At 37.7% G+C, this 9843-nt stretch overlaps 1 long non-coding RNA gene and 1 pseudogene across 1 annotated transcript; both read right to left on the bottom strand.

Annotated features, from left to right (window-relative positions):
• Positions 1–488: 488 nt before the first annotated feature.
• On the bottom strand, positions 489–5888 carry LOC114294284 (PR5-like receptor kinase pseudogene; annotated as a pseudogene).
• A 1953-nt stretch (positions 5889–7841) lies between these two features.
• LOC145813449 (uncharacterized) lies at positions 7842–9619 on the bottom strand. Its single transcript, XR_014356530.1, has 2 exons — positions 9512–9619; positions 7842–8031 (listed from the first exon to the last, which is right to left on the bottom strand). It is a non-coding gene; the product is annotated as an uncharacterized LOC145813449 (long non-coding RNA).
• Positions 9620–9843: the final 224 nt, after the last annotated feature.

Below are 9843 nucleotides of genomic sequence, written 5' to 3'. Positions count from 1 at the left end.
TTTTTGTTCATTCCCAAATTCATGATAGTAGAAAAAAAAAATTCCCATACCTTTTTTTTTTTTTTTTTTTTTTTGATAGCTCAGTATCCAGCCTAATGAGCCGACTAATCCAGGGACCAATCTCACAGTCTATTAGCGTTCCTCATACCTTATAATAGAAGAATTCAAAGTTTTGTTCATGAAAAGAATTCTAATTTTTCTTCAAATTGATTCATTGCAGCTTTTGTGTAATAGAAGAGAAAAAGGGTAACAAGAAAAAGAAAAGGAAATGAAATTGACAACCACAGTAGACATATTGCTCTATTTTTACTAGAAAAAATGTAGATAGCAATTCATAGTGAAGAATCAAAGATATACTTGGACAGCAATTAACACAGCAACTTCAAACAAAATTTCACAACTTTGAGGGTCTTGAGGAATGTACTTCACATGATATTATTCGACATAAGCTTTGCAGTCCATGATGTATTTAACCTAGAAAAACATCATTACATCGATTCAACCTGACAGAATTCATTCTCTTCTGATATTTGAATAGTAGAAGATGTAATTGGTGTTCTTGAAGGTAAGGATAAGAATGGTTCTAGGGGAACTTGCAAAGATTCTACATTTCCTTCAAGCATCTCAATTACCCTATTAATTGTCGGTCTCTCTGATGGATTAGCTTGTATGCAGCATAACCCAACTAATATCATCTTTTGTCCAACTTTTTCATCCTCTTCAGATTCAATCCCATGAAGTCTTATATCTCCATCACATTCTAGCTTCTTGTAGATCGAATATGGGAAATATAAGTTGCTAGTGTCCTCAATTGATTGTCTAATCTTTTCCCTTCCCCTAACCATTTCTAGCACGAGCATTCCGTAGCAATACACATCAGCTTTGTGTGAGACTCCTCCAAAATGTCTAGAGAAGACTTCAGGCGCTATATATCCAATAGTTCCTCGAGCATGCAGCATGGATTCAATGCTCTCTTTCTTGGGACATAATTTAACAAGCCCAAAATCAGAAATCTTTGGACAAAAATCTTCATCTAGAAGAATGTTATGGGGTTTTATGTCAAAATGGAAAATGTGTGTTATACATCCACAATGCAAGTATTTCAATCCCCGAGCAACCCCTACTAAAATTTTGTGCATTGTTTTCCATTCCAAGTGGTCATTTGTCTCCTGTGATTTGTTGTTATGTATGAACTTCTCAAGAGATCCATTTGCCATGTACTCGTAGATAAGAGCTCTTTTGCGACCCTCAAAACAATACCCTACAAGGCTTACAATGTTGACATGGGAAGTCCTACTAATGCTTGCGACCTCATTTGTGAACTCTTCTCCATTACTGTCTTTTGTTTCATTTAGAAGCTTGACAGCCACTAGACATCCATCAAGAAGCTTGCCTTTGTACACATCACCATAGACACCTTTCCCCAGTTTATCTTGGAAAGAATTTGTTACTTTCTTTATTCTTGAGTAACTCTATCATTGCGGTGAAAGGGATCCATTAATTTCAAGAAAGCTTCCACATTATCATTTGCCATCATTGATTTCCTCCAAAGAATATCGATTTGTATGTTGAGGTTTTCTTTCTCAACCAAAAAATCATAAATACACATTATAGCGATCCCTGGTTTTCCCCTTTATGTACAGTATTTTGAACTTGAGTTCCATGGTTGAGCATTGTTGTATATATCTTGTTTTCCATCCTTCAATACTTTGTATTTGAGTTATTGGATGTTTTGGGCAGGATTGTTACAGGTTGGGTGTGATTGGGAGCAAATGGCTGCTGCCTAGAATTTTGGTTCTTCGCTCGAGCGAGGCTTTTGTCGCTCAAGCGAGCTTTGTGTTTTAGTTCTTTCGCTCGAGCTAGGGTTCCTTTGCTCGAGCGAGAGTTGGGTCTTGTGTCTGGTGGCTCGAGCAAGAAGTCTTGTGCTCGAGCTTGCGTCTGCGTCTCTTTTTGACCTGATGGTTTTGATTCTTGGCTCGAGCGAGCTTTCCTTCGCCTGAGCGAGCTTTCCTTCGCTCGAGCGAGCGAGCTGTATGTTTTGAGTTTCTTTGCTCGAGCGAGCTTTTCTTCGCTCGAGCGTGCTTCTGGGTCGCAGACCTGAAGCTTCGTATTTGTTGGCTTGAGCGAGGCTTTCTACGCTCGAGCGAGGGTTCTTTGTGTCTGGTCACTCGAGGGACCACTCCTTCGCTCGAGCGAGCCTCTGTTATATCAGCACACAGCAGTAGCTTCTTCTTTACTTTTTGAATACACTTTTCATCAAAAACCCTAGATTCGGCACTCTCTCTCTCCACATATATCTTCTCTCTAGGGTTTCATCTATTTTTAGTGTGTTTCTACCCTAACTTCTTTGTAAGAAAGATAAAGTGTAACGCCTCAACTTCCAGGCCGTTAATTAAGTACAATATTACCACACAAATAGGATAGATAACCAAAACATCTTAATATACATATATAACCAGAGTTAGTATCACGGATCATTCGTTTATTTTCCATTGCAGGATTACAAAACATTGAAAACAAAAACAACTAGTCTAAGTCTTCAAATGAACCACCGCTCCAACACTTCATCGTATTTGCCTTTGCAATAACTTTCATCATTATAACTGCTTCACCACCTGGCATGACACGCCATGAGCTTGAAATGCCCAGTAAAAACACACACATCCCCATATCTTCTATCAACCAATCAACCATACATAGGACAAATTGGGTAACATAACATGCAAAATTACAACAAGGTTCTATGAATTAGGAGTTTGCCTAGACATCTACGATCCCCCAAAGAGATCCTTCTACCCAACCACAAGGCTGAACACCGGATTACTCAGACTGCCCCTTTTGCTGCTTTGCAGACCTTACCACCTATGCCCACCTCCTGGTTATTTACTGGTTAGTGACATTGATGGACCTCAAAAGGGACGGCCAAACAAGTGGGCTCGCTTACACCCAAATCGTGCCTAGGGCTCACTTACACCCTGCACATACCATACCAAATCGTGCCTAGGGCTCGCTTACACCCTGCACATATCATACCAAAGGGCTCGCTTACACCCTGAAACCACCGCATAGAGTCTGAATACATCCGTGTCAACCTAGGGGCTCGTTTAGACTGCTTGCGCAAGACTTAACTCATTTGGTTTTAATTCCATTCACATGTTCAATACATAAATCATTCTGAAGCACAAGGGTGAACGTCACCCACTACCAACCCCTTTCAATTACCCATTTATTAGATCTTTTGCCAAGCAAGCTAGTCACATTCGGTAATTCGGTAATATAAAAGAGCATGAGACAAACATAAGAAATGAAATGTATCCCATGATAATCGTACATAGGTATGGTAAGGCAAGAAAATAACATTAGGCATGCTTTAAAATACTCAGAGACAAACAATACAATAAAACACCATTTCCAGCACTGTTCGGTTTTGCAGGGCTAACAAGAACGCTTTGGTAAAAATACTTATAGGTCAAATTAGGGGCTGAAATTGCACAGAAACAATATTCAATCTGTCTAGTTTCAGTTCCAATTTTCAGATGTTGCACAGCACCTCCACAAATTCATCTACAAACTATATTCGAAAACCTGTCCAGATTTGTCACCCTTTGGGGAAACTAACTTTTCTCTCAATCTACCTGATGGTTTTCACTCAAATAAAATATGTTGGAAAGAGGACTCAGAGTTCTAAATTTTGATAGAAGAACCAACATGAGGTGATTTTTCTAGAAGTTTATAAAATTGCTAAAATTGGACTGTTTTTCAGAGATTCAGGACCAGATTTTTCAACAATTTATCCAAGCCCTAAAAACAAACAATTTGGAGCTAATAAAATTTTCACAAACTCTAAACACACCAAATATCCTACCATAAATTCAGATTTGAGAATTAAATAGATTTGATATTTATTTTAAATTAGGGAAGTTGCAGCAGTGCCTAATTTCACAAATTTGTAAGACAATGGCAATTGATCATATCCACACTTCAACATACACCAAAAACCCTATTTACCATTAATTTGCAACACAAGAGGCATATTAGACAATAGAAGGAGATGGTGAAAGAATTGGAGAAGACAAAGGAGGTGTATGTTCTTACCTTTCTGAGAGTCACCCTTATTATTATTTTTCTTCTTCTTCTTCTTCTTCTTCTTCTCTACTTCCTTTGATCACACTTTCACCCTCTCACCCTCTCCCTAGGCTGTTGAAAATGTGTGGTGAAAATTGAGACAAAGTTCTCAATTTATAAGCCATGAAATAGGGCTAGCTTAATGACTAAGAAAGAGCATAAAAATCTAGATATTTTTCCATTGCTCAAATAAGTATTAAAATAAATAATAAAACTATTTATTTAAAGATATGTGTAGATATTTATTTAAAGATATTTATTTGCTCAATTAAATAATAACGGTTCAAAGAAAATAATAAAAATTCAAAGAACTAATAAATATTCCATTAGGCTAAAAATAAATTTGATGAATTAATTTAGAAACTAGGAGGTACATAAATAAAAGCCAAGTGTTAGGGTATTTCCAAATATAAAAATGGCATTCTATGATCTAAGTATAATACAAAATAAAATACAGAAAAACAATTCTTTCTTGGACCATTTTGTAAAATTTTATAAAATTTGGGATTAAAATGTAATTAACCTAAGGCTTAGGGTATCAAGTGTAATTACCAAAAATTAGGGTCTCTACAACCTACCCCCCTTAAATAAATTTCATCCTCGAAATTAAATCGTACGTCACGTCTCAAATAGTTGTGAATAATTTGCCCACACCGCGTCTTCACATTTCTAAGTGAACTCTTCAATATCATAGTGACGCTAGAGTATCTTAAGAAGTTGAATTAGTTTTCCTCGCAAGTTCTTTTCTTGTTTGTCCGTAATTGCTACTGGTCCCTCCTCAAAGCTGGCGTTCTTGTTAAGTTGGATTTCTTCCCAGTTGATGATGTGAGAAAGGTGCATTATGTACTTTCGCAGCATAGATATGTGAGAAACATCATGTAGTCCAGCCAATTGCGGGGGTAGAGCCAATTTGTACGCAACCTTTCCAATTTCCAAAGTATCTCGAAGGGTCCGATATATCGAGGCGATAATTTTCCTTTCTTTCCAAAATAAATGATACCTCAGCAGGGCTGAATTTTTTTTTTTTAAGAAAACATAATCATCATCACCGACAGCGAAAGTTAGATGTCTTCTCCTTTTATCTGCGTAACTCTTTTGACGATCTTGAGCTGCCACTAATCTTTGTCGAATAAGTTTTACCTTTTCTGTAGTTTCTTGCACAATCTCTGGGCCCAATAGACTCACTTCTCCAACTTCAGTCCAACAAACTAGTGATCTGCAAGGCCGACCATACAGTGCTTCGAATGGAGCCATGCCAATGCTAGCCTGGAAACTGTCGTTGTATGTGAACTCCACCAACAGTAGGTGTCACTGCCAACTCCCTTTGAAATCCATCACACAAGCTCTCAATATGTCCTCCAAAGTTTGAATGGTGCGTTCCGATTGTCCGTCAGTTTGAGGATGGAAGGTGGTCCTAAAGCATAATTCGGTTCCCAATGCTTCTTGTAGGCTTTCTTAGAATCGAGAGGTGAAACGCGGGTCTCGGTCTGACACAATTGATACAGGAACTCCATGTAGTCGGAAATTTTTTTTGTTTTTTATTAGAGATGACTCAGTGATGTCAAAGTGTTTGAAATTTTATACGGCAAAAAGTGTGTCGTTTTCGTTACACGATCAACTATAACCCATATAGCATCATGTCCTCTAGGTGACCTGGTTAGTCCGTTGTTACATGCTCCCATTTCCTTTTTGATATTGGCAAGGGCTGAAGCATCCCTCCAGGTCACTGGTGTTCCGCCGTTACTTGCTGACACGTAAGGCATCTGGCTACGGATTGAGCCACATCTTTTTGTATTCCGTTCCACCAGTAGTGGCGTTGTAAGTCTTTGGTACATTTTCGTCCCTCCTGGGTGTACTGCGAACACTGACGTCTCACTTTGGAATGATGAGTATTGGGACATTAGTCAATCTCCTCTTGAGTTCTTGAAAGGATCGTTCACGTGCGCTGCTTCATTCCAATCATATTTTACCCTTTTTTGCATTGGACGAGTCATCGGCTTGGCCAGTTCGGAAAAGTCTTGAATAAACCGTCGATAATAACCGGCCAGTCCTAAGAAACTACGAACTTCAATTACTAAGGTTGGCTGTTTCCAATCTAATACTACTTCTACCTTGGCCAGGTCCACTGCAATCCCATGCTCAGACACTACGTGTCCCGAAAATTTGACTTCCTTTAACCAGAACACCCAGCAAGTTGATTATGCCATCGCATCTTATGATTTGTCAGGCTCAAAGACTCCTCTCTATCCCCCTTAAATTGGAAACACCTCCCGTCAAGTGTGTAAGTCGTCACCATTTTCTGGTAGCAATCAATCACCGTTCAGTGGGCAGATAGTGACTCCATACCTAAGATTATGTCAAAATCGAACATGTCCATGACCACAAGGTCGCAAATCAAGTGTAAACCTGACACTTCTAATTCGCACTGACACTTTCTCTCAAAGGTGATGCGATACTTGAAGTAGTTTTTAAATGTTCACATTCAAGACCTAACGATTTATCACATGGTGTTTTTTTTTTTTTAAAGAAAATGGTGCACCATAATCAAATAGAGCGTGAACCCAAGAATTATAGAGTACAATGTTGCCTCTAATTACTAACGGGTCTTTGTCCTCTTCCTCTGATAGTAGGGTCCAGCCCCCATTCGAACTTTTTTTTTTTTTTTTTCTCAATTGACCCAATTGTTCCAGAATTTGGTTTCCAATGTGGCTAAAGAATTTAGCCGCGGGTATTGGTCCATTCTTAGGGTTTCAATTACATGATACTTCATTCTTGTTGCACTACTGCTCGCGAGCTCATATGTTATCGCTTGTCTCGGTGTAGCCGTTGGCTCGAGTGCGGTTCATTATTTATTTATTTATTTTTCTTTCTTTTTGTGCATAGAACAGGTAAAGTATAAGTTGGAGTCTATTAATGGAGGCAATTCCCTAGGGTAATCAACTAATCTTAAAGTTATGGTTTAATTATCCTACGGTGTTTAAAACAATAAGATCAAGTAATAAATAACGAATATAGGGAAGCACACAACACAACTTCTCATCCATATATATACATTTATAGGCAAAATAATAACCACAAGACTTTTAAAACTGGATTAATAAAAGGAATACAAAGTGGAGATGGAAAATATGAAGTGGTTATAGTAATTGCATCAATTACTACAAGGATCATAAGAAATATGGATGGATTATGGTTTAAGACTTTTATGTGGTCAAGGGTATAGAGGTAGTGACTCAGTTAGATATTTAACTTGAAACTGCGTCAGCCATCCGCGTTTCAAACTGAATATCTAAGATTCGTCACTGAACAAAGAAATTGCAACTTTCAGAAAGATTCTCATACAAGATTGCATAATCAAGGCTCAAGGTTATCAATCTAGCGAACGGTAGAATTGAAAAATATAAAGTAAGACCAGATGGTAATGACTTAATCTTGAAAGTGAATGACATCAAACAAGGTTACAAATATGAGATGAGGGTATGACGATCGATAGAAGACTCGTAGAACTAATAGTATCCCCTACTCCTATATTGTATCTAATGCTCAACACGTTGCCCTGTTCAACGTTAAAACCACTTCCCTTCGTAGGTGATCGTCAAATCGTTTGAAGTCAGAACACGTGGGTAAGGGTTGAACCTAAGCTCTGATACCATTCTGTAACGCCTCAACTTCCAGGCCGTTAATTAAGTACAATATTACCACACAAATAGGATAGATAACCAAAACATCTTAATATACATATATAACCAGAGTTAGTATCACGGATCATTCGTTTATTTTCCATTGCAGGATTACAAAACATTGAAAACAAAAACAACTAGTCTAAGTCTTCAAATGAACCACCGCTCCAACACTTCATCGTATTTGCCTTTGCAATAACTTTCATCATTATAACTGCTTCACCACCTGGCATGACACGCCATGAGCTTGAAATGCCCAGTAAAAACACACACATCCCCATATCTTCTATCAACCAATCAACCATACATAGGACAAATTGGGTAACATAACATGCAAAATTACAACAAGGTTCTATGAATTAGGAGTTTGCCTAGACATCTAGGATCCCCCAAAGAGATCCTTCTACCCAACCACAAGGCTGAACACCGGATTACTCAGACTCCCCCTTTTGCTGCTTTGCAGACCTTACCACCTATGCCCACCTCCTGGTTATTTACCGGTTAGTGACATTGATGGACCTCAAAAGGGACGGCCAAACAAGTGGGCTCGCTTACACCCAAATCGTGCCTAGGGCTCACTTACACCCTGCACATACCATACCAAATCGTGCCTAGGGCTCGCTTACACCCTGCACATATCATACCAAAGGGCTCGCTTACACCCTGAAACCACCGCATAGAGTCTGAATACATCCGTGTCAACCTAGGGGCTCGTTTAGACTGCTTGCGCAAGACTTAACTCATTTAGTTTTAATTCCATTCACATGTTCAATACATAAATCATTCTGAAGAACAAGGGTGAACGTCACCCACTACCAACCCCTTTCAATTTCCCATTTATTAGATCTCTTGCCAAGCAAGCTAGTCACATTCGGTAATTCGGTAATATAAAAGAGCATGAGACAAACATAAGAAATGAAATGTAGCCCATGATAATCATACATAGGTATGGTAAGGCAAGAAAATAACATTAGGCATGCTTTAAAATACTCAGAGACAAACAATACAACCAAACACCATTTCCAGCACTGTTCGGTTCTGCAGGGCTAACAAGAACGCTTTGGTAAAAATACTTATAGGTCAAATTAGGGGCTGAAATTGCACAGAAACAATATTCAATCTGTCTAGTTTCAATTCCAATTTTCAAAAGTTGCACAGCACCTCCACAAATTCATCTACAAACTATATTCGAAAACCTGTCCAGATTTGTCACCCTTTGGGGAAACTAACTTTTCTCTCAATCTACCTGATGGTTTTCACTCAAATAAAATCTGTTGGAAAGAGGACTCAGAGTTCTAAATTTTGATAGAAGAACCAACATGAGGTGAGTTTTCTAGAATTTTATAAAATTGCTAAAAGTGGACTGTTTTTCAGAGATTCAGGACCAGATTTTTCAACAATTTATCCAAGCCCTAAAAACAAAACATTTGGAGCTAATAAAATTTTCACAAACTCTAAACACACCAAATATCCTACCATAAATTCATATTTGAGAATTAAATAGATTTGATATTTATTTTAAATTAGGGAAGTTGCAGCAGTGCCTAATTTCACAAATTTGTAAGACAATGGCAATTGATCATATCCACACTTCAACATACACCAAAAACCCTATTTACCATTAATTTGCAACACAAGAGGCATATTAGACAATAGAAGGAGATGGTGAAAGAATTGGAGAAGACAAAGGAGGTGTATGTTCTTACCTTTTTGAGAGTCACCCTTATTATTATTTTTCTTCTTCTTCTTCTTCTCTACTTCCTTTGATCACACTTTCACCCTCTCACCCTCTCCCTAGGCTGTTGAAAATGTGTGGTGAAAATTGAGACAAAGTTCTCAATTTATAAGCCATGAAAATCTAGATATTTTTCCATTGCTCAAATAAGTATTAAAATAAATAATAAAACTATTTATTTAAAGATATGTGTAGATATTTATTTAAAGATATTTATTTGCTCAATTAAATAATAACGGTTCAAAGAAAATAATAAAAATTCAAAGAACTAATAAATATTCAAATAGGCTAAAAATAAATTTG

Source organism: Camellia sinensis, chromosome 15, assembly GCF_055761805.1.
Source record: "Camellia sinensis isolate YWXY chromosome 15, ASM5576180v1, whole genome shotgun sequence".
In the NCBI taxonomy this organism is placed as follows: domain Eukaryota; kingdom Viridiplantae; phylum Streptophyta; class Magnoliopsida; order Ericales; family Theaceae; genus Camellia; species Camellia sinensis.
The sequence above is the reverse complement of the archived record's forward strand: the minus strand, read 5'-3'. Positions and strand labels throughout refer to the sequence as shown.